General features: G+C 37.9%; 1 protein-coding gene across 4 annotated transcripts in view; it reads left to right on the top strand.

Annotated features, from left to right (window-relative positions):
• The first annotated feature begins 1,251 nt into the window (after positions 1–1,251).
• Positions 1,252–6,000, top strand: part of NR1H4 (nuclear receptor subfamily 1 group H member 4) — a 35,840-nt gene continuing 31,091 nt past the window's right edge. For 3 of the 4 annotated variants that reach the window (XM_088055667.1, XM_005519459.3, XM_014249111.2), the window contains exon 1: positions 1,252–1,367. The gene's annotated coding sequence lies outside the window, so the exon portion shown is untranslated. Of the gene's footprint in view, positions 1,368–1,500; positions 1,559–6,000 lie in introns of those variants that run through there. The other variant, XM_088055662.1, reaches the window with a different exon arrangement.

Here is a 6,000-nt window from a genome sequence, read left to right as displayed (position 1 = left end):
TTTCAAGGGACAGAACACATAAAAGAGACTCGTTATTAATAATATTTTCATGAGAAATATAGAGAACTTATAGAGAATTTGAGTTTCCCTGATAAAAGCTTGAGGATTAATATACCTTTTTAAAGTATTATTTTTTTCCCTTAAAATGAGGCAAAGTGAAGGAATTTTACTCTTGGTAATTTTAGGGCCAGCAGCTCTCACCTTTCTCAGAGAAAGGACCATGTTTGCTGCCCAGTGCCTCTCTTTGCTCAAGTAGGAGGCACAGCCTGTGTCTCTGCGTATTCAGTCTTGCTCAGACGGTGCAAATATTAGGGAAGGATGGACATCATATACTGTGTGACAATCATGAACTCACCATGAGTGATGCTGTCAGTAGTCTCCCCTGACTGAAATTTGTCTCAGTACCACTGGCAGATCAGCTCATGCCACTGGGTGTGTTTTGCAATGCAAGCCAGAGAATTATTATGCTTCCTGTGTAGGTGGGATGTTGAAATAAAACAGCCTCAATCCATTTCTCTTCACTTTAATTTCCTCTGTAGGTTAAATGGGGATGTGGTAGTTCAAGGTCCCCTTTCTGTCAGTGACAGCACATCAGCATTTTCAGATACAGTGCAACCCACTCAAGGATGTGGTATTCCATCTAGAGGTACCAATTTCCTCCCCCTGTGCACAACTAGTGCATGAGTCTGATAGATTTAAAATTAGGAGCCTCAGTTTCTTGTCTAGAGTTTTATGTGATGAGTCCAAATCAAAATGCTGCAGTTTTTTAGAGACTGTTGCAGATACAGGAATTAAATTTTAATGTCTTCACATCCCTGTGATGCTGTAATTTATAGGTTATTCTGCTTCGGTACTCAGTGTAATGCTCAGTCTCCCTAAAAAGTGTGAAAAATAACAGAAAAACTTAAAAGTCAAGTTTATGACTTGGAATAACATCTGACATCTTTGGATGGGAAAGACAAGGAGGCTGAGGATGTCATAAAAATGTACATGTGCAAGGAAAATATTATAATTAGCAACAAGGTACTATCACCCTACTGTCTGAGTTAACTTCCCCTCTGCACCCAACCAGAGTATTAACGAGCATCTCAAATCTCTGTGCCCATGGTCAAGCTGGAATTCACATTTTAATACAGCCCATGTTTGGAGAGTTTAGCAAAGAAAGAATTGTTAATGAGTAATCCTTGTCCATTAGGGCACTGAGCCAATAAACCCAAGCTTTGATTCATTGTGTTATCACTACAGGCTTCTGCTAAACATGAAAGAAAAACAAAACAAAAATGTTCCTATGTGAGAATCATTAGGACACTGAACTGAGTGCAGAACTGTCTTACATCCTGCCATCTGCAGTCTTCCAGAAAAGAACAGTAAGTAATAATTCCTTAAACTGATAGCTCTTGCTGTTGTGTAATACAAAAGTAATTTTATCACCTGAATTATTTAGTGGATCTTAATGGATTTTTGATCAGAAAAAAAAAAATTAAAGTGAAGAATAATATAAGAAGTAATTTCATCCACAGAACTGTCTCAATAGTAAGAATTCCCTTTGGGAAAAATGGTAAGGTGAAAAATAAAGTCATGTTGAAATTTGTTTTTAGAAAGCTGGCTTCTTTGTGTCACTGGAACAGAAGGCATAAGTTTGGTATTGAGACTTTCTTGCAACAGTGCTATCTAGTTAATTGTGTGCATTTGTGTTTGAAATTATATTTGTTTGGGTGGGGTTTTTTTGTTTTGTTTTGGTTTTTTTATCCTTTTAGAAACAGAAAATGTTTTCAATGGGAGAGCAGAGAAAAATCCAGAAAAGGAAAATTGTATTTGTTTCATACAGTTTTTTCTTTGACAGTTCTGTGTAAAGATTCCAAGTGCATCTTCCAAAGTTGAAGATTTTAGCACATATTTCACATAACTAGGAAAAGTAAAAGGGGGTTTCAAATTTCAAGTGATTACTATTTGAATCCATTGCTAGTTTTTAAAAAAAAATAATTTTTTTCTGAGTGCTCTTGCCACTCATTTATCTTCAGAAAACTCTAACTGTGGTGGAACACATTTCGCTTTTGTTATTTTTATTGCTACTCTTTGTGTTACAGAGAACCTAGAAATTGGGAGTTATATCGGAATTGCACTAGTCTAAATGTCAGTCCAAAACCAAGTTAGAAATGGAGGGCTTTCAGTTTTTTCAGGTGAGACATGAAAAATATGCTGGAGAAAGCAAGAAACACACAAATGGTGTTTAGGAGGTAATCCCAGGCAGAGTCAGAAGCTGGCCCCTCTCTTTGAACTTACCTCCTTATAGGAATGTCATTGATACTTCTCACAGAGTTTTCAGTTCTACTTGAGAGTCAGATACCGGATTCTGCTTCAGAATAAAGAAGCAGAAATATTCTATATTTATTTTTTTCTGTCCTGTGTCTCTTTCCTGCTCTGATTTTAAATTCCATATTAAGAAATATAATGGAAAATTTCTAATAAACATTAGTCCCGCCTCTGCTTCTCAAACTTGCTCGTATGGATGCTTGCATTTTGCATCAGTTGCTGTGTAGTTGCCTGTAGTGCTGTGCTTGCCAAAATGACCTGAGAGCAGCAGGATGGGAATAGAGAGCATGAATCTTCCTACTGCTTTCAGGTCCCTTTGATACACTTTAAAACAAACAGGTAAGCAAATAAAATAGCTTCTCAAGTAACTGAGGCACTGCATTAAATATTCTACAGAAAGGCTATGAGGCCACATCAAAAGCCTGTGATTGAGGTGGGAATCTATCTTCTCATTGATGTTAACAATGTTTGGATTGGGCCATAGATCAATGATGTTATTGAAATTTCTCTTTGAGCAACAGCCAGTCATATGTGTGAAGAATAGGAAAATATTAAGGGACAGATGGAAGGAAACGTACTTCACTAATATTTCTGAAAGATTCGACATGTGCTTTGATATATCTCCCTTTGCTGAGTAATTGAGATAGATTCAGTCATTCTGAAGGTAAACCACAATTAGACTGTCATGAAGCTTTTCTAATGATCAAATGTATTTTTACATTACTTGAAAGTGTGAGGCCATGATGCTTTTGTTTTCAGTGAGCTCAGTTGATTTAATTATTTCAGCAAGAGACTTGGCTTTGCTTACACATAAGCCAGGGAAAGCTTTACTATTGACTATAGCAAGGTCATGGGTAGTGCACAGATAAGAGCCCACAGTAAAGCTGAAACCTAGAGTTCAGTGGTAAGCCCAATTGTGTACACACACGTGTTTGTATACCTCAATGAACATATATCCCATAAGAAATTGGAATAAATATGTATATACAGCCATACAGTGGAAAAACAAGCCCTATACATAATAACATACATGTAAATTTTCTTAGTTAAACATACATTGTGTAAAGAGCCATTGATTGTTTTGAAGTATGTTAAAGGTTACATGTAATAAAAGTATGCAATTCTGAGCTCTTAACATGCAGTTGAAGATGATAATCTAAAGCAGTTGGGCACATATTTATTTATACATATTGATCTCTGTTTTTCTTTGCTGTATATTTTGGCCTATGAAATTAATCTCCAAAGGTGGTGGAGTAAATTGGTTCATTTAAAATTAACTAAAAATTATTTGAAAAACGAAGTTTCTAATTTATTACATGCCTTTTCTTTTCTCTTGAAGGGCTCTTATTTTGGAGAGCAATATTGATTTCCTGTGCTTCTATTGCCTTTATTTCAGCTTTTAAATGTCAGATGCTCTTTGTTTTTGTTGTTACACCTCAGAATGGAGTAGTCCAATATAGTGACCTACATTATTCCCCAGAACTGAACAATGTATGGAGTAAATGTAGCTTAAATGCTCTGTATTGTGTACCTAGTGTAGGTCTTAGAGCTGGAAACCAGTATCTGCTGCTTTTAAATACATGTGAAATTAATTATATGGATAAATCTAATGTAGGTTAGATAGCTTACAGAAAGCTGGACTCAGGAGAAAATCAATGCCAAATATCAATCAGTATTTAATGAAGAGTTTGGTGTCCAGTGAAATTTACAGTTCCAAAGGTAGATGCATTGGAAAATATATTTCTGGCCCTTTTTTATGGTGATCTTGTGCCTTGCAGAAACACCAAGAAAACAGGAGTAATCTCTTCCTTGAAATCTAGTAAAAGGTCTACATCAGGTAGATATATTAAAGAAAATGAAGTATTAAAATGGTGGGAATCGTAAAATCATCATGAACATTCGGCTTGAACCGAATCCATCCAGACAAAAATTTATGTGGCAGGAGGCACAGAGTTACAAAACCCATAATGCACTACAGTAGAGCAGATTATTACAAATATGTCCTCAAGATTCTTACTATCAACAAGGCAGTATTAATATCACGAGGGTTGGGTCTTTTTGTGTGTGTATGCAAAGAATAATAGATTCTAAGGAATCCATCTTGAGGTTAAAGAGAGGCAATGTAGAATGATAAGTTAAAAAATGGAATGTCCTCAAGGAAACAAGAAAGAAGTTTATAGACATATCAAAGAGGCTGTAAAAACAGACACTTTATAAGCATTTAGAAACATAGCTTGCCTGCATTCTTCTTTATTTGCAGCAGAAACTATCAGGATGCAGAATATAAAACTTACAAGCTAAGAAGTTATGCATTGAAAATCTGACCATATATTGGCAGTAAATACTTCTAAGTAGATGTCTTCTCAGGACTGTATTTAAAGTATTTTGATATAACTTCCAACATTCCCTAAGGAGATAAATTCTAGATTCTGTATGAACATACAGACATTCACCATCCCAGTGCTGATGTTAGGTGTTTCAGCCAGGCCCTCAAACAGGGGCTGATGAGGAGATATGAGGAGTAGTAGTAGTGGTGGAACAGTCTTCATGTCTGGCTGTAAGGAGAGCTGATCCTGCAAGGAGCTCTAAGGGCTGCACTCCATGGGCTGCAAGGAAGATATTAAAGGGCTTGGAGATGAGGAGAGGGTGCTGATGGCCTCTCTTCTCTGGTCTTCCACAAGAAAATCCAGAAAAATATTCATTAGCCCTCTGAAAATACCTCGTTTTGATGTTTTTCTTGCTGGCCATTATAATGGTTCTGACTGTGCCGCTGTCTTCTCCCATCTCAGAACACTTGTAATGGGCTTTAAGAGGAATCCCATCCCAAGGGTTTGTCATGGGTATTTCATGAGAAATCTGTCTGTCAGGAATTTTAAGACCTTAGAGCCACGTGGGTGGCCCCACCTCTTGATTTCAGCAGATAACTTCCCTGGAAAATGAGGAAGCAAGGCAATAAAATGGTTGGAAGTAAATGTGGACCTAGTGGGGTGGCTGGGCTGATTGCCAAACCCCATCCGGGATACAGGGAGCTCTTCTGCTATTGCAAAACTACGTTTCTGTGCTAGATTTGAGACTGTTTACATGTGATTTGCCACAAGAACCCTATCTGGGCTGTGATACAAGTAGCTTTTGACATTTCTAAGTAAACTGTTTAAATTATCTGTGGGCAGACATTTAAAATGCATCTGTCTAATTAGAGGGCCTCTGTTTATGTTAAAGAAGAACTTAATGAATCCTTACGGACAAATCTGAATATAATTACAGTGTGCTTGCCGCTCTCCCAAGCTCCTTCCCAGCCTGCTCAGCACTGGGGCCCCCTGCAGCATTCACGTTTTTGTCAGATGACTTCATTTCTGCCCAAGAAACACGCTGAGCCCTCACTGGGAAGCAGACTGGGCTGTAACTCTCAAATGCCGTCAGTGAGTGGAAATGCCCAGGGACAGTCCCATGGTAATAAAACCAAATCAAGAATTAAGACTGTAAAACAAAGGAAAACAGATTGCTGTCAACTTTATGCAGAATCCTCTTGGTGTCTTTATAAGCCCTTGAGACATAAGCTCCTTGGTGGAGCTCCTTATTCCCCTGTTGGTCCTGCCTCAAGTGCAGTCTGGAGCTGGCCCACTCCAGCCATGTGAGCTGGGCAAGGAAGCCCCTTCCACACCTTCCACACCTTCCACACCTTCCACA

The sequence above is a fragment of the Pseudopodoces humilis genome, chromosome 5 (genome assembly GCF_049639895.1).
Source record: "Pseudopodoces humilis isolate 2021_Gansu_Grassland_sample_001 chromosome 5, ASM4963989v1, whole genome shotgun sequence".
NCBI lineage: Eukaryota > Metazoa > Chordata > Aves > Passeriformes > Paridae > Pseudopodoces > Pseudopodoces humilis.
This window is presented reverse-complemented; position numbering and strand designations above follow the sequence as displayed.